This window comes from Panulirus ornatus, chromosome 18 (genome assembly GCF_036320965.1).
Source record: "Panulirus ornatus isolate Po-2019 chromosome 18, ASM3632096v1, whole genome shotgun sequence".
Classification (NCBI taxonomy): domain Eukaryota; kingdom Metazoa; phylum Arthropoda; class Malacostraca; order Decapoda; family Palinuridae; genus Panulirus; species Panulirus ornatus.
In genome coordinates, this window is record NC_092241.1 from 39,771,587 (window position 1) to 39,798,048 (window position 26,462).

Genomic DNA, 26,462 nt, shown 5'->3' on the forward strand with positions numbered 1-26,462 from the left:
GGTACTGATCACTACACTAGTGGGTACTGATCACTACACTAGGGGGTACAGATCACTACACTAGGGGGTACAGATCACTACACTAGGGGGTACAGATCACTACACTAGGGGGTACAGATCACTACACTAGGGGGTACAGATCACTACACTAGGGGGTACAGATCACTACACTACGGGGTACAGATCACTACACTAGGGGGTACAGATCACTACACTAGGGGTTACTGATCACTACACTAGTGGGTACTGATCACTACACTAGTGGGTACTGATCACTACACTAGGGGGTACAGATCACTACACTAGGGGGTACAGATCACTACACTAGGGGGTACAGATCACTACACTGGGGGGTACAGATCACTACACTGGGGGGTACAGATCACTACACTACGGGGTACAGATCACTACACTAGGGGGTACAGATCACTACACTAGGGGGTACTGATCACTACACTAGTGGGTACTGATCACTACACTAGTGGGTACTGATCACTACACTAGGGGGTACAGATCACTACACTAGGGGGTACAGATCACTACACTAGGGGGTACTGATCACTACACTAGTGGGTACTGATCACTACACTAGTGGGTACTGATCACTACACTAGGGGGTACAGATCACTACACTAGGGGGTACAGATCACTACACTAGGGGGTACAGATCACTACACTAGGGGGTACAGATCACTACACTAGGGGGTACAGATCACTACACTAGGGGGTACAGATCACTACACTAGGGGGTACAGATCACTACACTAGGGGGTACAGATCACTACACTAGGAGGTAAATCTGTACAGAAAAAAAAAAATTAACGTCCTCACAGTATTCCCAGACACCTTTACGTAACTTTACATGGTATTGTTACTTGGCTTGTGTGTCCTACGGTGCTGATAAATCCTAAACCCGAAGGTAGGAAAGTTTACGTAGGTGTGAAGACAAGCAGTGAAAATAAAGGGAGGATTGGTATATAGTGTACGAAAGCCCCGTAAGCATAGTTTCAGTGAGACAGAGGAGGGACTAGCAGTCGAGAGAGAGAGAGAGAGAGAGAGAGAGAGAGAGAGAGAGAGAGAGAGAGGAAGCTGGCTTCAAACATCATTCTCTAACCTACTCTAGTCAACATGAACGAACGTGTGTGTGTGTGTGTGTGTGTGTGTGTGTTTATCTGCCATTCACCATTCTTGCTCTCTGTTGACTAGGATAACTCATTTCATCCTACAGCTCGAACTCAGCCCCGTAGTTTAGAAAGTATTATGTTTATTTTTAACAGATTGTATTTCCACTCCATGAAATTCAAGTTTCAGTTATGTAATTATTTATAAAATCTCTGCTGACCTTGCTATGATTTCCTTTATTTAAGTTTAAAGTTTTCCACTCTAGCTTTTAAAAAGTTTATTCGTATCCATTACATTTCGTTAACTCGGAATATTTTAAGGTATATTTTTCTACGGTATTTCAGTTTTTTTCCATTCAAACTTACCTCCCAATCGACTTGTCCCTCACCCCTACTGTACCTAATAACCTTCCTCTTATTCATGTTTACTCTCATCTTTCTTCTTTCACTCACTTTACTAAAGTCAGTCACCAGCTTCTCGTCTAAACAGCCCAGATGTGTCAGTTTGGGCAGCATCTTAAGTAACACATTTCCCTTCTTTTGTCTTATCTAAATTCCTATCTAAACATGGGTTTCTCAAAGATACATTATACCCACGTTTTAATATCGAGTATAATCATTACTCTTAAAACATCTGCATTCATGAGCCAGAGTGTCATCCTTCCTTCACCAGTATTGCATAAACTGTTCTGATATTTCTTTTCGAATATGTTTGGTAAATGACAGAATATGTTTAGCAAATGACAGTTTTTCAGACTATTATCGTTGTTAACGGGCTGCGCCTACCTTTGTGGTTACGGCGCGAGTGGATAATCACCTTCGGCAAGGTTGCATCTTCGTCTCTTGATGAAAGAGGACACAGTCTCGTCGAAGACCTTCTCATTTCAGGGAAGTCCATTATTTCCCTACTGTTGGAAGTAGCGCAGTGTTGGAACTGCAGGAGCGTCTGAAAAAGGGGTCTTAGTGTAAAACCGGGAACCTTTCAAGAAAGGAGCACTGGGACAATTATGAATTAGCATATGAATGAATAAATAATATTCAAGTAAATGATAATTGTCCAGATATTTTGCACTGTTATTCCTCTAAACTTAATACAGCAAACCTATAAATGAAATCTTTGATTCCTTCCTCATTCTTAATACAATACACACTGTGATTAAATTACCTCTTCCCATTCCTGGTTACAGTAAATATTCCGTAATTAAACTTCATCGTTTACCAGAGTCTCTGAGAGAACAGAACATAATAGACATTGCCTGCATTGTTTCACAACCTTTCACATCAATTGCTGTCTTTATATCTTCGTAATCTCCCTGGTAGGTCCTCAAGATAGACCTGGAACAAAAGAAGTCCCAAGACAGGTTCTCGTTGCACTTCACTAATGACTTCCACCAGGAATATCATCCCTTCGGTCACCATTCTCATAAGTCTTCCATCAGGTATCTTCTAAACTGTCCCTCAACCTCCCCAGCAATGTGTCAGTTTCTCCGTTCTACTAACACCTTGTTATTATGAGGTAGATTTGCTTTTGCACATTCTTGTCTCTCATGCTCCACTCATCTGTCTCCCTCACGTAAAGATATTGATTATTATTTTCTAGAAATCTGTTATGTTAAAGCTTGCTCTTCAGTTCCAAACTGACGACCACTTAGATATTCAGAGCAGTCAAAATGATCTTCTGCATATTTTTTTTTCCTAGAATTGTTTTCTTCCCATAATACCTTTTATACAGTACCAGTCAGTAACCCCGGTGTATGGTTCAAAGGACTGCTGCTTTCTCCCCTTTTTCGATATTGGAACAATGTCTGAACATTTCCAATCCCCCTGGACTACACCCGTGGACATGGACTCCTTGAATGTGATCTCGATTGCCTCTGTAAACTCCGTCGGACACTCCTTCAGTTCCCATGGGGATATTCTGTCTGGTTCTGCGGATTTAGTCTTAGCCAGTTTTTCTTTATATTTCTTTGACAGTTGAGATGATAGGGGCAGGAGCATGTCCTAATCATGGTCGTCAATGATGAATGATGAAATGATGAGTATGGAAAAATAGAAATTCACTAGACATTAACTTAGGCTCCACAGTTCCTTGTAGACTCGTAGTCTCGTAAGAATCGAAAGGTTACAGGAGGAGGTAAAGATGGTAAGATGATTCCTTATCTTCGTAGCTCATGAGAGCAGTGACCAGAGTAACAGCTGTAGAACAGAGTGATGGAAGCCTCATCTCAGCAAAGGGAAAGAAATGGAGAGGGATAACAGCAGGGGATTATTAAACTTGGGAGATGGCTTTTGATTCATTCCACTGGCTAAGCGAGGAGTGGAAGAAAGGTCATAGTCCTAAATGTACGAACAGTGTTCCATACTAGGGTGGAGACCCCAGTACTTCCACAAACATATTCAGGAGAGTCCAGTGCTTTTAGCAAGTCATTTACGTAAATCAAGAGGTTTAGTCAGTAGTCCCAAGACTGACCACCTGTGGTATATCAGTAGTGGCGCTAACCCATTTTTTTTTGTTCATCTCCACAGAGGTAGTTTTCTTTACGTTGAAGGGGTTCCCTTTCTTACTCCTGCCTAATGATCCAGCTTTGTTGAACGAGTTCCTACGTGATAAAACGTCTTGAGCTTTCTCGCGCTTTAGACTTACAAAATTCATGCATCTCCCTTCTCCAGCTCGGAACTCGCCTTATTGATTTCGAAAAGGTTTGTCATATATGACCCCCCTATCCCTGAACCCGTGTTGTTTCTAGCTTCGATAGTTACTCCTATGCAAGATGTCGTCCACCTGCTCTTTCATTATCTTTTCAAGTGTCCTACATACTGTACTCGTCACGGAAAACTGGGCTGACGTTCAGCTCAGCTTCCCGGTCTCCATTGTGAGATCTCGTTGGACGCTTGATCTCCTAAACTCGCTTAGTATTTAGACTTCCCTTTCAAGCGTAACTGCACACTTCCTTACGTATGGAGAAATTTCACCAGGACTGAGAACTTTATATATTGGTCACGACTCTTTAATAGACTTGTTGTTTATTTTGCAAGGCACTTGGAGGGATTTCTGCACTCGTGAGGCTACATATTTGAGACTGTCTACCACCATACAAAGTTATACAATTTTCTATACTATCTCCATTCAGAATCTCATTATTCTGTGAACCCAGTTCTGCTACTAATCTCACGCTATAAAAGAACTTCCTTGCATCTTTTCTGAAAAGTCTTCACCACTATCAATAGCATCTGGTTGTTCAGTTGTTGCATCAATCGTAGAATCGTAACGTCGAGCGTAAGATGTGAAGGTGTGATCTTCACTGAGGACTTGAGGTCCTCCTCCATCAGTAGATCAAGAGTGACTTCCACTGAAGTGTTACATCTGATATGGTCGAGTGATGGATGTCATCCGCTGTTGGGGTTCTAAGACGAAGAAGAAAAAAATCAAAACAAACAAACCGGAAAATTCGCGTTGCCTTAATGCCTTTATTCATTTTGGTATTGCGATCTTTCCCCCGCGACCCCCCCCCCCCTCTCATTACGATCTCATCATATTACGATCCCCCACACTACGAATTGTTCGTCTTTGACATCATCAAACTGGTTTAAAACAAAAAGGTTGAGGACAAGTTACCCCTTACTCTTCTCTCTTTCATGTTGGATAGATTTATGACCTTTAACCCGTTAAGTCTCTTAATTCTGGTACCGTCTGTGCTGCCTTCTTGTGAACCTTTTCTATCAGTTCTTTGTGATTCTTTACAAGCATTGGCCACCCTTAGTATACTTCAAGTTTTGGCCAAATACAGTATGTGAAAAGTGTGCTGGATATTTTCTGAACCAAGTACGTAAATGGTATTCTTACATTTGCCAGCGGACAGTTTGTCTCCAATACAATGATTCTGCGATGGGATTCTGGCGATGTAGAATCCCATTTTCCTTCCACACACACACACACACACACACACGCACACACACAAACACACACCTACAGTCAGTTTCTAGGTAGATAATGTACGTCTCGAGGGCTTCCTCCAAAGTGTTCCCTCATTAATTTCCTTTTCCTTGGGTTGAATTTCGTCAGCCATACGGCAGACCAACTGTGAAGTTCGTCTCGGTCCCGTTGTGGGACAGTATGATGTAGGAAGCGTTCTGAGGCCATTTATATGTTTATTGCATCCATGTTGATGTTTTTCTGTGGGCTACTTATGTCTATTGTATGATTCCTAGTATACGTAGCTGGAGTGTGGTTGAGGGGGAGACTGAGTGTGAACGAATGTGGCCTTTCTTGTCTTTTCCTAGTGCTACCTCGCGTGCGTGCAGGGGAGGGGGTATCATTTCATCTGTGGCGAGGTGGCGACGGAATGAATAAAGGCAGCAAATATGAATTATGTACATGTGTATATATGTATCTCTCTCTCTCTCTCTCTCTCTCTCTCTCTCTCTCTCTCTCTCTCTCTCTCTCTCTATATCTCTCTCTCTCTCTCTCTCTCTCTCTCTCTCTCTCTCTCTCTCTATATATATATATATATATATATATATATATGTGTGTGTGTGTGTGTATGCGTGTTTAAGTATGCATGTATAATGTTTACACATACATACGAACCCCTGTGGTGTAGCATTTGCCTTTACCGACCGTCACACATGCACAGGCTGCCTGGGATCAGTGCATAGATTCGAATGCTAGGCGCGGTAGCCGGTCCACAGTCCACCCAGATGTTCATCTTCCCGTAGGGGTTTGTCGATAAAGTGGATACCTGGTATAATCTACGGTTTGGGCGTGCATAAATACATAGGAATAAAATTATGGTTGAGACGGGTCAACACTGAGTGTACAACTCTTTACAGATAACACAAATGGTAATCACATACATTTTCTTTTTTATATTGCCATTTCCCACGTTAGCGAGGTAGCGTAAAAAAAATAGGAGTGAGCCTTCGCGGAAAAAATCCTCGCTTGGCCTACTTCTCTGTTCCTTCTTTTGGAACGGTAAAAACTGGAGGGGAGGACATCCGGAGCCCCGCTCCCACCCCGTTTAATTGCATATATATATATATATATATATATATATATATATATATATATATATATATATATATATATATATATATTCCTGGGGATAGGGGAGAAAGAATACTTCCCACATATTTCCTGCCTGTCATAAAAGGCGACTAAAAGAGGAGGGAGCGGGGGGCTGTAAATCCTCCCCTCCCGTTTTTCTTATTTTCCTAAAGAAGGAACGGAGAAGAGGGCCATGTGAGGATATTCCTTATAAGGCACAGTCCTCTGTTCTTAACGCTAACTGAGGATAGGGGAGAAAGAATACTTCCCACGCATTCCTCACGTGTCGTAGAAGGCGACTAAAGGTGTCGGGAGCGGGGGGCTGAAAACCCTCCCCTCCTTGTATTTTAACTTTCTAAAAGGGGAAACAGGAGGAGGAGTCACGCGGGGAGTGCTCATCCTCCTCGAATGCTCAGATTGGGATGTCTAAATGTGTGTGGATGTAAGTAAGATGAGAAAAAAGAGATAGGCAGTATGTTTGAGGAAAGGAACCTGGATGTTTTGGATCTGAGTGAAACGAAGCTCAAGGGTAAAGGGGAAGGGTGGTTTGGGAATGTCTTGGGAGTAAAGTCAGGGGTTAGTGAGAGGACAAGAGCAAGGGAAGGAGTAGCACTACTCCTGAAACAGGAGTGGTGGGAGTATGTGATAGTGTGAGAAAGTAAACTTGAGACTGATATGGGTAAAACTGAAAGTGGATGGTGAGAGATGAGTGATTATTGGTGTATATGCACCTGGGCATGAGAAGAAAGATCATGAGAGGTAAGTGTTTTGGGAGCAGCTGAGTGAGTGTTAGTAGTTTTGATGCACGAGACCGGGTTATAGTGATGGGTGATTTGAAAGCAAAGGTGAGTAATGTGGCAGTTGAGGGAATAATTGGTGTACATGGGGTGTTCAATGTTGTAAATGGAAATGGTGAGGAACTTGTAGATTTATGTGCTGAAAAAGGACTGGTGATTGGGAATACCTGGATTAAAAAGAGAGAGATACATAAATCTACGTATGTAAGTAGGACAGATTGCCAGAGTGTTATTGGATTACGTGTTAATTGATAGGCGCGCGAAAGAGAGACTTTTGGATGTTAATGTGCTGAGAAGTGCAACTGGAGGGATGTCTGGTCATAATCTTGTGGAGGCGAAAGTGAAGATTTGTAGAGGTTTTCAAAAAAGAAGAGAGAATGTTGGGGTGAAGAGAGAGGTGAGAGTGAGTGAGCTTGGGAAGGAGACTTGTGTGAGGAAGTACCAGGAGAGAATGAGTACAGAAAGGAAAAGTAAGAGAACAAAAGACGTAAGGGGAGTGGGGGAGGAATTGGATGTATCTAGGGAAGCAGTGATGGCTTGCGCAAAAGATGTTTGTGGCATGAGAAGCGTGGGAGGTGGGCAGATTAGGAAGGGTAGTGAGTGGTGGGATGAAGAAGTAAGATTGTTAGTGAAAGAGAAGAGAGAGGCATTTGGACGATTTTTGCAGGGAAATAATGCAAATGAATGGGAGATGTATAAAAGAAAGAGGCAGGAGGTCGAAAAAGGTACAAGAGGTGAAAAAGAGAGCAAATGAGAGTTGTGGTGAAAGAGTATCATTAAATTTCAGAGAGAATAAAAAGATGTTCTGGAAGGAGGTAATAAAGTGCGTAAGACAAGGGAATTAAGGGGAACTTCAGTGAAGGGGGCAAATGGGGAGGTGATAGCGAGTGGTGGTGATGTGAGAAGATGGGGTGAGTATTTTGAAGGTTTGTTGATTGTGTTTGATGATAGAGTGGCAGATATAGGGTGTTTTGGTCGAAGTGGTGCGCAAAGTGAGAGGGTTAGGGAAAATGATTTGGTAAATAGAGAAGAAGTAGTAAAAGCTTTGCGGAAGATGAAAGCCGGCAAGTCAGCGGGTTTGGATGGTATTGCAATGGAGTTTATCAAAAAAAAGGGGTGACTATATTGTTGATGGGTTGGAAAGTTTATTTAATGTATGTATGACTCATGGTGAGGTGCCTGAGTATTGGCGGAATGCTTGCATAGTGCCATTGTACAAAAACAAAGGGGATAAAAGCGAGTGCTCAAATTACAGAGGTATAAGTTTGTTGAGTATTCCTGGTAAATTATATGGGAGGGTATTGACTGAGAGGGTGAAGGCATGTACAGAGCATCAGATTGGGGAAGAGCAGTGTGGTTTCAGAAGTGATAGAGGATGTGTGGATCAGGTGTTTGCTTTGAAAAATGTATGTGAGAAATACTTAGAAAAGCAATTGGATTTGTATGTAGCATTTATGGATCTGGAGAAGGCATATGATAGAGTTGATAGACATGCTCTGTGGAAGGTATTACGAATATATGGTGTGGGAGGCAAGTTGTTAGAAGCAGTGAAAAGTTTTTATCGAGGATGTAAGGCATATGTACGTGTAGGAGAGAGGAAAGTGATTGGTTCTCAGTGAATGTAGGTTTGCGGCAGGGGTGTGTGATGTCTCCATGGTTGTTTGTTCATGGATGGGGTTGTTAGGGAGGTGAATGCAAGAGTTTTGGAAAGAGGGGCAAGTATGCAGTCTGTTGTGGATGAGAGAGCTTGGGAAGTGAGTCAGTTGTTGTTCGCTGATGATACAGCGCTGGTGGCTGATTCGTGTGAGAAACTGCAGAAGCTGGTGACGGAGTTTGGTAAAGTGTGTTAAAGAAGAAAGCTGAGAGTAAATGTGAATAAGAGCAAAGTTATTAGGTGCAGTGGGGTTGAGGGACAAGTCAATTGGGAGGTAAGTTTGAATGAAGAAATACTGGAGGAAGTGAATTGTTTTAGACATCTGGGAGTGGATTTGGCAGCGGATGGAACCATGGAAGCGGAAGTGAATCATAGGGTGGGGGAGGGGGCGAAAGTTCTAGGAGCGTTGAATGTGTGGAAGTCGAGAACATTATCTTGGAAAGCAAAAATGGGTATGTTTGACGGAATAGTGGTTCAAACAATGTTATATGGCTGCGAGGCGTGGGCTATGGATAGAGTTGTAAGGAGGAGGGTGGATGTGCTGGAAATGAGATGTTTGAGGACAATGTGGTGTGAGGTGGTTTGATCGAGTAAGCAATAATAGGGTAAGAGAGATGTGTGGTAGTAAAAAGTGTGGTTGAGAGAGCAGAAGAGGATGTTTTGAAATGGTTTGGGCACATGGAGAGAATGAGTGAGGAAAGATTGACCAAGAGGATATATGTGTGTCAGAGTTGGAGGGAACGAGAAGTGGGAGACCGAATTGGGGGTGGAAAGATGGAGTGAAAAAGATTTTGAGTGATCGGGGCCTGAACATGCAGGAGGGTGAAAGGCGTGCATGGAATAGTGAATTGGAACGATGTGGTATACCGGGGTCGACGTGCTGCCAATGGATTGAACCAGGGCATGTGAAGCGTCTGAGGTAAACCATGGAAAGTTTTGTGGGGCCTGGATGTGGAAAGGGAGCTGTAGTTTCGGTGCATTATTGCATGTCAGCTAGAGACTGAGTGTGAACGAATGTGGCCTTTGTTATCTTTTCCTAGCGCTACCTGGCGCACATGAGGGGGGAGGGTTTTTTTTATTCCATGTGTGGCGGGGTGGCGATGGGAATAAGGGCAGACAGTATGAATTATGTACATGTGTATATATGTATATGTCTGTGTGTGTATATATATGTATACGTTGAGATGTATATATTGGCGTGTGTGGACATGTATGTATATGTATGTGTGAGTGTTGGGCCATTCTTTCGTCTGTTTCCTTGTGCTACCTCGCTAACGCGGGAGACAGAGACAAAGCAAAATGAATAAATAAAATTATATATATGTATATATATATATATATATATATATATATATATATATATATATATATATATATATATATATATATATATTGATAATGAGATGAAGGCTGAACGAGTAATCTTACCCTTGTTATTCAGATTGCGTCTAATAAATTTCCTGTCACAAACTGATTTGAGAGTTAACCAAATCTAGCTTTGAACTTTATAGCTTTGAGCGAGAGTAGAATCGTTACATGTCAGGTAATAAGTATTGTTCAACGGATAACAAATTTATATTTCATTACAGACGAAGAAATTCATTTCACGTTTTCACAACACAACAATTACACTGATGTATATTACCACTGGTTAATAGGTTTAATATTAACCTTGTGTTGTCCACCCATGTGATGTAATTAACATCTCACTGTGATGTCAGTAATGCCTTACTAATCAGTTTTTTTTTAAAGTATTCCATCAATGGTCACCGAATATTAGTTTTTGTTGGTATGTTTAGAACACTATCGTTTTTGTACTTATTAATTTGTATGTTTAGAACATTTATTTTTATTTAATTTGTATGTTTAGAACATTATCATTTTTGTACGCCTAATTAATTTGTATGTTTAGAACACTGTCATTTTTGTACACCAAATTAATTTGTATGCTTAGAATACTCATTTTTGTACACTTAATTAATTTGTCTGTTTAGAACACTTATCATTTTTGTACTGATTAATTGTATGCTTTACCATGATCTCACTGCACCTAATGCTCGTTGAATCGTTAGCTTCATTATGTTTGATAAGTAAGGAATATCTATTAAACAGAATATTCATTTCGGATAAGATAAATGGGAAAGACGTTGATAGTGGGTTAGGAGTATAGATAGGGTCAGAGAAAATACCTCAGTATAAATAGGACACATATTATGTGCCTCAGTTTTTACGGATGTAACCTAAAATCGGTTACATTATCTAACATAAAATTGGTTAGACATTAATTCCAGTGGGATATACGAGTGCATGATGTTGCATAAAGTGTGGCGGGACATTTAACGTGGGCATGATTTGTATCACGGATGGAATTTTGGGTTGTCGGAAGCCTAACAAGTACTAAATATATTTACATTAGTTAGGGGTCGAATGTTTAGTAGAAAACTTTAGTTATGTTTTTAATAAGTTGATTCTACATTGTGAAATAGATTTTGAGAAAGACCTCTGTAGCAGGTTGTAATAACAAAGGATGAATTTAAAGGAACGGTTTGACGTCTTGTAAGGTGTGGATATTTAACAAGTGCTGGATATGTTGGTTTTGATATCGTGCAAGTGATATATCGTAAAATATAGGTATCTGATAATCTCAGTATTGTCTAAGTAAGGTGTGGGTATTTAGAAAGTACTGGATACCTTTTAGGTTCTGATATCTTGCAATTGTTTGATATACAGTATAATATAGGTTTTTTATGATTACAATATTGTCTTAGACTGGATGTCAGCAACGTTTGGATATCTAAATGGAGGCTAAGCAGCTACTGGAGGAACATGGTAGAGGGTGGCACAGAATTAAGGGCGCATTGTAATAATGATATTCAACGTTGGTTTAAAACACTTTATTGATACAATCCAATTAAGTTTCAATGGCCAAAGTTTGCCTTGTAAGTTGCAGTTCCAACTTACTTTGGCTGCATTAGATTATCGGGTAAATACAAGGAGCAGGAGGTCAGGGGAATGGGAGGCCACTTTTTCGACCAAGATTTTAAACGTCTTTTCAGAAACTCGAACTTTTAGGAAAAGTAGGGAAGATATTTTTGTCCCTTGCCGAAACTTGTGGGAGACAGATACTCGTATATTTGTCTCTGTAATTCCAGCGTCGGTAAAATCCAGACAAATAGCGATTCACATGATTGCGTCATGTGTCAAAGCTCCAGAGACGAAGGCATTCATATGATTGCATGTCTCTCAGAAGAGTTTTATGAAAAGTCATTCACAGACCTGCAGGACAATGGAAGAGCTTCGTCGTTACGCCTAAATGTATGACAAGGTAATTGGAACAGATGTTTAGGAAGCATAAACCCCACAGCAGCTAAGTCAGAGGTTTATATTAATGTAACATTACTCATGATAAATGATGGCGCCAATTTACTGTGCATAATGGCTTGCGTAATCCAGGTAGATGCTACAGATAATGTAAATGCTTCATGAGAGATCTCAAATAAAATGTCGACTGATGGAAGGATACTTCCAATATATGTATTCTGTAAGTGGAAGGGCATAAGCGGATCTTCATCCCAAGAAGTATATCATGTGTTAATTCGCATGTTTCCTACAGACACAGCTGATGTGAAGTTATGTACAACCTGATGCTCTCCACACACTAGCGGTGGGTGGAACCATACGTATGGAACGCCGTTGAGTGACGAGCCTGGCCCGATAAGGGGAATCAGTGGCATGGATATGAGCCAAAGCATTATGTTGAGCTTATCACGCGTCCTAAGGTATTTCGTGTGGGTTTGTAAATTCACCAGCAACACTACTACCTTCCTTCCTTAACCCTCTCTGAATATATATATATATATATATATATATATATATATATATATATATATATATATATATATATATATGTGTGTATATATATATATATATATACTGCAGAAGCTGGTGACTGAGTTTGGTAAAGTGTGTGGAAGAAGAAAGTTAAGAGTAAATGTGAATAAGAGCAAGGTTATTAGGGTACAGTAGGGTTGAGGGTCAAGTCAATTGGGAGGTGAGTTTGAATGAAGAAAAACTGGAGGAAGTGAAGTGTTTTAGATATCTTGGAGTGGATCTGGCAGCGGATGGAACCATGGAAGCGGAAGTGGATCATAGGGTGGGGGAGGGGGCGAAAATTCTGGGGGCCTTGAAGAATGTGTGGAAGTCGAGAACATTATCTCGGAAAGCAAAAATGGGTATGTTTGAAGGAATAGTGGTTCCAACAATGTTGTATGGTTGCGAGGCGTGGGCTATGGATAGAGTTGTGCGCAGGAGGATGGATGTGCTGGAAATGAGATGTTTGAGGACAATGTGTGGTGTGATGTGGTTTGATCGAGTGAGTAACGTAAGGGTAAGAGAGATGTGTGGAAATAAAAAGAGCGTGGTTGAGAGAGCAGAAGAGGGTGTTTTGAAGTGGTTTGGGCACATGGAGAGAATGAGTGAGGAAAGATTGACCAAGAGGATATATGTGTCGGAGGTGGAGGGAACGAGGAGAAGAGGGAGACCAAATTGGAGGTGGAAAGATGGAGTGAAAAAGATTTTGTGTGATCGGGGCCTGAACATGCAGGAGGGTGAAAGGAGGGCAAGGAATAGAGTGAATTGGAGCGATGTGGTATACCGGGGTTGACGTGCTGTCAGTGGATTGAATCAGGGCATGTGAAGCGTCTGGGGTAAACCATGGAAAGCTGTGTAGGTATGTATATTTGCGTGTGTGGACGTATGTATATACATGTGTATGGGGGGGGAGTTGGGCCATTTCTTTCGTCTGTTTCCTTGCGCTACCTCGCAAACGCGGGAGACAGCGACAAAGTATAATAAATAAATATATAAATATATATATATATATATATATATATATATATATATATATATATATATATATATATAGAGAGAGAGAGAGAGAGAGAGAGAGACTACTGCGGTTATGTTGGAAGGAATAGTAGTTCCGAAAATATTATATGGTTGCGAGGCATAGGCCATGGAAAAGGCTATGCGTAGGAGAGTTTGTGTTGTAAATGAAATGTATGAGGGCAATATGTGGTGTGAGGTCGTTTGATCGAGTAAGTATTGAAAGGGTTAAAGATGTGTGTGTGGTGATAAAAACTGTTGTTGAGAGAGCAGAAGAGGGTGTGCTGAAATGGTTTGGACATATGGAAGATGAGTGAGGAAATGTTGACTAGGAGAATTTATGCATCTGAAGTCGAGGGAACAAAGAGGATGGGGAGATTCTTAGCGATCTGGGCCTGAACATGCAGGAGGATGAAAGGCGTGCACGTGGAGTGAATTGGAACGATATGGTACACTGGGGTCGACGTGCTGTTCACGGAATGAATAAGGGCATCCGAAGCGGCCGGGGTAAACCTTAAAAAGGTTTGTGTATAGGGAGCTATGATTTCGGTGCATTACATATGACAGAGAATGAATGTGAGCGATTGCGGCTTTTGTTTTTGGAAATACGTGGGAAGTATTCTTTCTCCCTTATCCTCAAGGACCTGTAGTGTTGGTGCATTACACACGACAGCTAGAGACTGTGAACAAATGTGGCCTTTTTTGTCTGTTCTTGGCGCTGCCTCGCTGAAGGTGGCGGGGATGCTATTTCGTGTGTGGCGGGGTGGCGACGAGAATGGAGGAAGGTAGCAAGTATGGATATGTACATACGTATATATGTATATGTCTGTGTATATATATGTGCGTATATGTGCGTATACGTTGAAATGTATATGTATGTATATATGCGTGTATGGGCGTTTATGTATTTACGTGTGTATGTGGGTGTGTTGGGTCATTCCTCGTCTATTTCCTTACGCTACCTCGCTAACGCGGAAGACGGCGGTTAAGTATAATAAAAAAGAAAATATATATACTGTTTTTCCCATGTTATCGATGTATTATCAGAACCAGACGGCAGGGCCTACAAGGAAAAGTCTTCACTTCGCTCTATCCTCTGTTCCTTCTGTTAAGTGTAACAACATAGGAAGAAGGGACACTGGTACAACCTTTTTGTCCCAGCTCAGAATATCTGAGTTCGTTCCCTTTTGCACACTGGAACTCATAACACAGATTTGCAATTTCTTCATGCTATATGTAGAAATTATATCAGTTATATCATCGATTTTACGAGGAGTGTTAAATCGATTTCGATTTGTCTTTATTACTGATAAAACTAAATGTCTCGTCTCGATTATCTAAATATGAACAAATCTACCTCAATCCATCAGGTATCTTAAGATTTTTTTCTCTTCCCCTCTCTCCTTAGACCTCGCTGTAGACACATCTTGCATTCTACCACCAATTCAGCCTTTAATTACAAATTAACTGAGAAGCCCCCAGGCGTATTTAAAATTCGGGTTCGATACGTGAATCTCTCATTGAGGTTGATGGCGAAGACCTGATTGTGAGTCGCTGAATGTCTCGACTTGATTGGAAAGAGACTTCAATGGACCGAGCGAGGGGAAGATCAGCTGTTTCTCTGAGAAATCAAAGATCAAGAAATGGCGGAGGAACGGAGAAAGGGGTATATTGTGGACGATTGGAGAAAGGGACACATTGTGGAGGACTGGAAGAAGGAAGGGGCTTATTGTGGAGGATTGAACGAAGGAGCATATTGTAGACAGACTGGAAGGAAGGGGCATATTGTAGACGGACTGGAAGGAAGGGGCATATTGTAGACGGACTGGAAGGAAGGGGCATATTGTAGGCGGACTGGAAGGAAGGGGCATATTGTAGGCGGACTGGAAGGAAGGGGCATATTGTAGGCAGACTGGAAGGAAGGGGCATATTGTAGACAGACTGGAAGGAAGGGGCTTATTGTGGAGGACTGGACGAAAGGGCATATTGTAGACAGACTGGGAGGAAGGAGCATATTGTGGCGGACCGGATGAAAGGGGGCATATTGTGGAGGACTGGAAGAAGGGGCACACTGTGGACGATTGGAAGAGGGGGCACATTGTGGAGGACTGGAAGAAGGAAGGAGCTTATTGTGGAAGACTGGATGAAGGGACATAATGTAGACAGAATGGGAGAAAGGGGTACAATGTGGAGGACTAAATAGGGGTCGTACTAGGGGGAACTGGAGGAAGAGGCATATTTTGGAGAAGTGTAGGAAGGTATATATCATAAAGAAAAGTAAGGACAAGACATACGGTGTTTTCTGCAGGCATGAAGTGGCTTTTCAAATATAAGATTCTGCTCCTTTTCTTCTTCGTTAATTAATTCGATAAAACAAGTTGCCAATTTTTTTTTTTTTCTCCTATCACCACCTTTTTCTTATCGTCTTGAAAACTTTTCTTCTATCGGTTACTTAATTAGAGTTTAGGCAAAGAAGATTAGATGAGAGGGATCTTAACGACCTTTTGATGACGCGCACACTTTAAGGCCTCTGGAAATCTGTTAAGGTGGGACAAAAAACAAAGAGAAAACGATAGATGAAATGGGTGACTTTTACCTTGTCTGTGACCGTGGTGGTTCTTCTGGTAGTCCAGCCTGCATGTAGTCAGTGAACAGCCGCCGTTCGATGATTACTGTTGTAAAGGTAGGTGTGTGTGTGTGTGTGTGTGTGGCTTTCATCTGTCTGTCACGCAGCCTTTTCACTACCACTTTGTCATAAAGGCCTTTAAGTACCACTTTTCTTTTTTCTCTAAATTGCCATTTGTTTGACTTGTACATCTTTAACTGTCATATGTTTCTATTAACTTCCTTTTGTTTGTCTTGTACATCTGTGTCTGCCATTTTTACTTCATAAACTACCACTTGTTTGGTCTGTACTCTCCTAGCCGTTCTTTGTCTTGTGATTCATTAAATGCCATTTGTGTGTTGTATTCTCCAGCAACTAAGTCTTTAGTATGTACTCCCTTAACTGTTATTTGTTTCTTCATAAAGTGTTACTTTTATACCACTTCAACTGCTGCTTTAACTGCCATTTGTTTGCTCATAATGTGTCACTTTTTATACTTAGGCTGCCGCTTTCTTGTATTCACTTAACTACCACTTGTTTATCCGGTACTCTTTTAACTGACACTTTTATCCTGTACTCCACCAAGTACCACTTGCATGTCTTACACATCCTTAAGTGCCACTTGCATATCATGTATTACCTCCAACTCTCCCTTGTCATTCATTCATGTAAGCCTTTCATATATATGATAAAAAAGGAATGTGTGAAGAGGTAGATAAGTATATTCCTGTAGCTTCGCCACAACTAACTTGTAGACTGGTTAATGTCTCTCTCTCTCTCTCTCTCTCTCTCTCTCTCTCTCTCTCTCTCTCTCTCTCTCTGTCTCAAATCTTTTACAGTGCATATGATTCGGTGTCATTTAGACAAGGGTTTTCGCATTGCAGTATACACATGCTTCAGCTAGTGGATTTCATTTGATGTTTGGTTAAATAACAACTTATAAGTAAGAACCTTACCTGCCGGAGACAGGCGTTCCACTGGCCCAGTCTGCTCTGGACGGACCATTTGGTCTGACATTATTATAATCTGAACATTTTAACGAAAACATCATTTTACCCCAAGATAACCACGGTGAATCTGGATTACTTTCCCCAGTAGAATATTGTTAGTCAGAACTGTGCAGAATAATAGGTCAGTATGTCTGTTAACGGGAACAAAGATAATATAGATACATTAAGATAATCTGAATCGTAGTTAATCAAGGTAATACTGTTTATTACTCGAACTGAGGATTGAATCTGTGCATTGTCCCACTTGCTTCTGTGTCGTGTGTTGAGCGCCACCACCTAGCATCATCCTGGTCACCACCACCTGCTGTTGTGGGGTGACCCTCGACCCCAGGCTTCACAGTCATGCATCAGGTCTCACTTGGCCTCAGAAATGTATCTTTTTTACTCTGTTTCAGATGATCGGATGTTAAATATACTCGAACTGAAAACAACTGTAACTTGAACCCAGAGTTGGTGTGGACACGTTAGTAATGGCTCCCAGTGGACATGGGAAGATAAATGATGGCGCGGGTGACCGCCCACACCTGCATGGCTGAGCCGCGCCCCACTACCCACGCCCATCATCAAGTATGATCACTTGCTGCCGTGGGCTGGGCGAGTGTGTCCTTCATGTTGCTTGCACCAAGGACGGCATCTCTGAGGATGTGTTTAAAGAGGCGTTATTTACCTCTTTTGTCTGTCTGTCTCTGTCCGTCTTTTAGATATTTTGTCCTGTATATTGTCTTGAAGTCTTCAGTTTTGAACTGATCGATGGATAGAAATCTTTCAGTGCTATGCCTGTTTGCTACAGTATTTTTAGTCTTTGCTATCTTAAAGCTTACTATATCTTGAATAATTGTGAATATATAGTTGGCAAAGGATTTTGGATGAATTTTGATTCCAGTACATGAAAATAAACCCTGTAACTTTCCCACTGTAGATTACCTTTAGGAATAGGCCACTATGTTTTACAGCCATTACGAAAGCTTAAACTGGCTTAAGATTCATTTCTTTACATGACTATTCTCCGATATTGGAAGGAAAGTGATAGGTTTGAAGAAAGAGCTTTGGCGCACTTGCTTTACCTTTTGTGAATCGAAATGGAGATGAATACGGTGCATCGTCTGTAGGAGTTGTAGCATCAGTAACGCACCACCTCCATCCTTGACGAGATATTTACATTTAGCAGTCGGTAGTGTAAGGGGATAGAGTTGTATACATCTGGGGGTCTCGCATGGTAGCCCGGAGCAGTGGTAGAGCATTTGCTGAGTGGCAAGACACAGCAGCAAAACACGAGCTGCTAAACAGGATTTAATTAAATCCCGATTAGCCGCTCGTGTCTCATTGCAGCTCTACCACTTCAGTGTCAGAATGAAAAACATTCATTGATAGAGAGTTGTCTGTACGTGTGTCTGCCGGACTACCTGATACACTGCAAGGCCTAGTTTCAAGCAAGACTTAAGTTTGTCTCCGGTGAATCTCAGCCAAAGTGACTAAATGATGGTAATATCTAGAGTAAGGTCATATTAACAGCCAGTCACCAGTGATCTGAGACAGCAACATGTAATACAAATATCCATTAAGTACTGAGATATGATCCCCGACTCGAGACTTAAACTAAGTTGTAGCTGCAGATTAGGATCTCGTGGATGGTGTCGTGGTTAGAGTGAATTAGATATAACATCAGAATACATTTGAGGTAACATTCAATCCTACTTTTGATATTGGCCAACACCAGAGTCCTGAAAGAATACCAGATTCTCAGCTGGGATGTCATCTCAAATGAAAATGATACGAACGTAAGTTGGAAAAGGTTTAGCAAGACATTCAAAGTAGCAGAGGTAGCATCTGTGCGTGCAGACTATTATTTTCCAAAATCACGCCATAATAGTAGAAAATGAAAAAAAAGTGTCTTGCTCAAGAAAATGAGCACACACACACAAAAGCAACAAATGAGTACATAAAGCAAATTTGCTTTGAAAAACTTGAGCATCGAAAGGAACGTCAATATATAGATAGTTGAGAATGGCGAAAAGAAACCCCCAAGAATTTTACAGGTATGTTAGACGTACGAGTGTCATTACCCAGTCTCTTTGTCTGGTTATTGCGGAAAACGGCAACTTCGTTCATAATGATGAAACTATGGAAAGATATTTTTTTCTAGTTGACGCTGGGAACACGACTCGTACTCCAGCTATATTCCCAGTACTAACAGATAACACTTTAGCAACAAATTGACTTAAACGATCATGATATACTGCCAGTATTACTCGAACTGAAACTGAGTAAGACGGCAGGTCCCTGTAAGTTATATCCTAGAATAATGTGAAGAAAAATTGAAATGAGGTAGTTCAGCCCTTGACTGTTCAAGTGTCAGTGTGTGAAGGGAAAGTTACCAGGTAGTTCGTTAGCGTAACACCAATGTCCTGAAGAGGTGGTAGTTCCCTGCCAAGATATTACCGCCCAGATAGTTAACGTCCTTTGTTGGTAAATGTATGGGAACTATCATTCAAGATATAATTATAACTTAATCACTATTTAACGGATGATTGCATAGTTTTCGATGTACTCGTTGTTTTACAAATCTGCCTTTCTGATGATCAATTTGTACGATGAAAGTAAAGCGGTTGTTTGTTTTAGTTTCATGTTTAGTTTCATGTTCAGAAAATGTTTTATGAAGTCTCTCATCAGGGACTACTTTGACAAAGTTGTCACGTGATTTACTTTTTTTTTTCGGCCACAAAATCGTTTGACTGGATGTAAATAAGGAGCTGTGATGAACGGTCGAGCTTCAAAATGGTCAGACGTTAACAAGTGGAGTGCCGCAGGGCTTCATCTTGGGACCATTTCTTTCCATCTGATGTATATCGATGACACTGATAGCATGCCGTGTTTCATGACATGAACATTTTCTGATGGTACTAAATTGGAAGTAAAGATAAAACAGTTTGGACTTTAGTTACTGCAAGCTGCCGTTGTCAAACTGCTGTATCCGGCTCACAAGTGCCAGAGGCACTATATCTGTACTTCCGAAGTTTGACACATCATAACGTAAATGAGAAAGACTTAAACATAATAATCTCTCTCTGGCCTAGAGAGGGTGAAGTGGTGCGTACAGACATAAGAAATTGTACAGAATGGGTCCACAGGCACGGCATTCGTTGATATTCAAGAATTAAGAAACTAATCCTCTCCTTGCAATTCATTTGTGCGTCTCCACTTTGAAAATGTTGTGTTCATTTGGGGTGTAATTATTTCATAAAAGCAGTGGAAAGTAAAGCGGTGAACTACCATGATGATTTCCAGACCATGGAACTAATCCTTTGAAGGTCAGCTGGACGACCTTTTGGTATTTAGCTTGGAAAATCTTGAACTAATTAGCTATCTGAAATTACATTAGCCTGATTTCAATCGTAGTAATGGATACAAACTCGTGAGAAAACGTTTTACATTAAATGAGGGAAAGTTGTTTTTCTCCAACAGGGTCATAGTTTGGGGGGGTCCACCAGTGATAACTGTTGAAAGCTAAACCAGAAATACGTTCAGAGAAAGACTAGACAAGACTACCTGGCTTCATATACATGACCGACATTACCTGTGTTCCTGATTATAAAGTTTACCAGAATTTAACTGATCTACTTGTTTTCCAGCTCTCTCTACACTGCAGCTTTGTCCCCTCTGCGATGAGACTCTAAATGACCGAGTGGTCTGTTGCTGTCCGCATTCCCTGATATTCCTTTGAATGTGGATGGCCATTTTAAAGGATTTCTTTATAATTGTTTTCTGTCCTCCTACTAGATTCTTACAGCTCCGGAAAAAATTCCACGTATTTCTCAGAATTTTCGTCAGGTCAATGAGAATTGTATTGGCATGTGTACAGGGAACGCAAACTCCTTCTCCCTGCAAATCGTACTTTGTTAAATATATACACTCGACATGGATGTTAGATGTTTTCGTCTCCACGTAGCTGTACCGCCACAATTCATTGTTTGCTTTGCAGTGGGGTAATAATATGAAAGATGTTTTAGAACATCTAGGCTTTGGAAAGACAAAAAAATTCTTTTTGACATTTCTCTTACACGCTTAAGCCAGAGATTTAATCCAGAGTAATTGAAAAGACATAAAATCATGAATAACACATTAGATCATTTGTAAAGGAAAATTGAAAAACATGTTGCATCATCTTTTACTCATAAATGAATTTAACTCCTTGATTTACTTTAAGAATCTGCAATTGCAAATTGAAAACCATTCTTCCCTTGCATGTACTAATATATCTATAGTTTTTGATTTGTTAGTAATTTCCTGTGTCAGAAAACTTGAAATGTGTCGAGTGGGGGGGTGAGCTATTTTTTTAACATGACTAGGGTGTTACACCTGGAGAGCCGCCTGCAGACCCCGATTCGAAAGATAACACTGACAGCTAGATATTGGCGGGAAGAGGCATTTAGAAAGGTGCTGTTACTATCATGGACGGGTGGGTGCTCGTGCATTATGGTGAGACCTCCTGAGTGTTACAGTGTCTTCATTGTCGTGAAATCCTTTAGCGCCAATTGTATTGTCTTATGAATATCTTCGCTTTACTATTAAGTGTCGATAAGTGAATTCGTACTGACATATACGGATGTTATGGTGCAGCGGCCGGCATAGGTTCGAATCTTGGTCGTGGCAGTCTGTATGCAGTCAACCTAGCTGTACCTCCTCGTTTAGCGGCTGGTCGGTTAATTGGGTACCTGGCTTTGGCTTGTGTGTGTATATATCTATATCTATATATATATAGCGTTAATGAGAAAGCCTCTTATTTGAGCATGGTTACCCGTGCCGTCTCTGCTAACATAGCAAATAACGCAGCGTTGATGAAATGAAATTGATTAGGACATCATCATCACTGTCGCCTTAACTGTCACAAAAAACTTCTATTAACTTAACCTTTGTGTCATAGGAAGTTAGGTTTTTGTTTTAAAGCTGAAAAGAATTGGAACTTTTTCTTTTTTAAAGCTGAGAGCACGGGCAACTGAATGCCCTAATCAAGGTCATCTTATTATGGCTTTATACCCATTGTTATATACTTTATCCTGTGCCAGATACCCAGTTTATCGAATTTGTAGGGCAGGATGAATAGCTAGTTTGACTGTGGACAGAATGCCGCAACCAGGATTCAAACCTATGCGCTTGATCCAGGGCAGCTCGTGATTGCATCACAGTCGGAAAAATGTACATTCGAATAAACTTTCTACGAAATAAAGTTCACGATTGCCCCCATGAAGTAAGTCGTTTGATACAAACTTTTCAACTCCTGAAATTATCAGTGTAAAGACGAGAAAATATTTTTAGTATATAATCGATTGGTTATGGTAGATTATAAATCAGCTTGACGTTATGGCCATAAAGATATGAAACATTAATGTACGTGACTCCCACTGAAATTAACTTAGTTGAACCCACCTTTCCCCCAGTAGTGGGGTAGGTTTCAAACTTCAGATACATATAGTTTACTTATAACTTGTTATTGTGCAGTGTATTTGCCCCGAAGATGCAATAATAGACGAAAGCTTGGTGTGTCTCAGCCTCTCCAATTCCTTTCGGTTTAACTGATACCATTATGGATATAAGCGTTTCGTGAAACCTCATGATTTTCATAGGGTTGTGTGTAGAGCAGCACGTATTGCTGTGTATAATGTATCAGCATTATAAACCTGACATTGGCCATAACCGCTCTCCTCACACGTGTTAATGAACGCTCATGATCGTCATTGCACTCTGCGAGGGATATTGATCATTGTTGCTTTCCATACGAAAAGGAAATGCTAGCCATATCTCTCCGTTGCAACCTGTAAATATCTTTTCACTTATGATAGGTACGTCATCAGCGTATGCTAATGGCGTCTCAGTATATTATGCATAACGGTGATGGAAGAAATGGGATTGTACTTTTCCTTCTCTGACTTCTGTTTTTACTTGGAGCCACTCACTGTCAGTCTCTACTCTCGACTCTATAATCACAATGACGGTATATGTGTTTTATATCTCTTTATCATTTTTTATCGTTATTGATGGTCTGCCAATGTCCTCTATAATTTTCTGTAGCTGTCAAAAGCTTTCGGTAAATCAATGAAAGCAAGATAACTGTTATTGCTTTAATCTTAAACTTTTTCCAGTATGGTCGTAAGGGTAAATATTACCTCGCTAGTTCCTCTGTTACGTCAAAAACCATAATGTCTGCGTCCTAACTTATATTCTAGCTATGTTCTTTGCCGTTATTCTGTTATTCGTTCCTACATCTTTACTGTATGGGATAAAAACAGTTCCTCTGTAGTTCCACAATTATGCTTTTCTCCTTTATCTACCGGACAGTCCGATTATTACAATGCATTGTTGAATATATAGTCAAGACATTTTAAAGCGTGTGAACCACCTGCTTTGATGTTCTCAAATAATTCATCCCCTGATTCCTCTACATTTTTCCCCTCTCCTTGAGAGCTCTTTAGTTAGAAGTCAGCAAAGATAGTGATTTCGTCTCAGTTCTTTCATTGTCACATTTACCAGATCCCCATAGTATTCTTTCTAATAGATCTTCTTAGTATTTTTGCCATTGAGAGACTACTAATTCGCGTTCTATTAAAATGTTTTCTTCTGTGTCCTTTGTGGCATATACTCCATCTGTTGTTCCATTTTTCGGCAATTTTTGCAATACTGTTGTGCAATTTCGTAGATGCATCCAAATCGTTCTGTAGATATTGTCCAGTACCTTCCCAGACTTCTGCTTCTGATGTAACCCTTCTCTTAATGGTTGTTTTAGGTAGCTTAACCATTATGTTACTTCAGCCTTTCAGCCTTTTTGTTTAGATCAACTTTAACGTTTTACTATTTTTTGTTTTACTGAATTTAGTCTAGCGAACACCATTGTTACGTGCGACACGTGACACTTATAGATTTAGCATCTCAAGTATTTTATTCATTATAGATAAATGTCACTGAATTATCAGTGTATCTTGTCTTTCATGGTTGTCCCCACAACAGGACTACCTGTTCCAGCATTTTGCTTCTAACACTGATTGTCCAAGTCACACTTTCCATGCCTTCTCTCTCGTGTCAGACAAGGCCATTTCAGTTGTCTAATATATGTATATTTCCTGACTTTTACACTTCAGTTTCTTGCAGAGTATTTTAGAAATCTTCTGTTTTAGCAGGAGGTCTACTCTGCCAGGGAGTATACAGTATACCTGTAGAAGTCTCTGTTTTACAGTTCTTGATATCACTTCTTTCAACCGTTTGCAGTGTGAGCATGAACCAGCCCCATGTTGACCAGAACTAATTGGTGATTATATGATCACAGTTGTGCTCCACCTGCAGTGCTCTTTCCCCATTCTTCTTCGTGCTCATCTTGCGATGCCTCAGTGTCCAGCACCATGTCACATTAGTCCAAAGTATCAATTCGCGCTATCCCCTCTCTCTCTCTCTCTCTCTCTCTCTCTCTCTCTCTCTCTCTCTCTCTCTCTCTCTCTCTCTTTCGCCCCCTATCCTGGCTCTCCAGCCGCTGCCAGGTAATATGCCTCATCTACCTAATCCTCCGGCAAATGACGAAATCAACTTACCCCAGAAACGCTGCGTTCCAGTCGTGCTTAATACTAAGTGATGTGTTGAGTACTTTCCGCTGTGAAGTAGGGAGCACCTGTGCCTAGCTAGATTTGTTGCATCAGGAGGGGTCCCAATGGAGCCAGGAGAAGGGCCATCCAGTGATGAGGTAGGGGTCCACCCCCGTATCTGGGGTTGAGCTCCTGGCCGGGATGGGATATACCTCTGATAGCGAGGCAGGAGAAAGGGTTCGTATCTACGGTTTAGCTCTGGGGTAGGAGGGGTTCGCTTCTGAAGGCGAGGCAGCAGTCCAGCCCCAGGAAGGGCTTGTATCTGGGGCTTAGTTTTGAGGTGGCATATCGGAGATGGAGAATCATCTGATGACAAGGCCGCTCGCTGTTCATCCCAAGGATGACCTTAGACCGCTGAAGATGGTCAGGCCTGCAGGTGCGGTAGGATAGTCATGATTTAATGCTCGACTTTTGACCTGGGTGCACTCGAACGCGCAGCACATAAACACGTAGAGTGAGACAATCAAACACAACGTGAACAGAGAGCAGTGGATGGGCTGTGTGAGCTCGTATTGCATTGTTCTCAGTTGCTGTGGCAACCAGTTTTGCAGAGGATATAGAGTGATCCGGTGATGTGTATAATTTGGGACAGAGTCCTCTTTACCAGGCAAGCGTAGCTGGATGATACGACGTGCTGTACAGTGAATGAAATGTGATTTTTCTTTAGATTGATACGATCAAGTTTCTCCCTGGAAAGCGATTCTGGATACAGTGCAATAGGAAATTCACAGAATCACATGGAAATGTCAGTAGAATGAATTAAAAGTTTAGCTCGAAGCGAGCACTGTAATCTGACAAACAAAAAATAGAAAAAAATCAGCGGGCGAGCAATCCCAAAGGTCGGTCTGGACGAGAGTGCTGGTAAGGGTTTAGACTCGAGCGTTTTGTATGGTCGCATAGTCTAAAGGAGCGAGTTTGACTTAAGTATAAAAGTGGTGCAGGATATTCAGAAACGTGAACAGGTGAACTGAAATGGAGATCGAAAGTGAGTATGGTAATCTGAATCGAGAAACAGAGAATCGTATCCAACGATCGCTTAGCTTTGGCAGCAGTGTGGCCGGACACCAAGTTAAGTTCTTTCTTCTGGAACGACTGGATAGACTTAACCTAAAATGTCTTAGGTGTCACACGAGAATAGATATGGGACAAGCCGAATGAAGCGCCTCCACCTTCGACGCTGCACTTCGCTCAGGAACAGGGAAATGATTGACTTCTCTGGGGTGAGAAGGTCCTCGATGAGAAGATATTTTTTTCCCTTTATTTACGATGATACAGCCACGCCATAGAACCACTTTATGGAAAGAGTCCTGGACTTGCCTCAGGACCCCTTTTCAAGGTGCTGCTGTAGCTCCAAGGCAGCGCTACATTCAGCAGCAGGGACAGATGGGTTCCACTGGAGTAGGAAGTTCTTTGACAAGACTGTGCTTGTAGTGATACAGGCTCGCCAAAGGTAACTTAATTCGCCGTGTAACCTCATGCAGGCGGAGTCTGCGTACACTGGTGACACACACACACACACACACACACACACACACACACACACATATATTCAAAAGCTATACATCTTTGATTTATTGTAGGTACAAGCATATGTCACTCTTATTAGAGTGAAATCATCCTACATCTGCTCTGAGACTAGCGTTTCTAACATGTAAGCACCAGCAGCCAGTGCTGCCAATTGCATGCATTAGTTGTCTGCTATGTGGAGTAAAGACGAGCGGG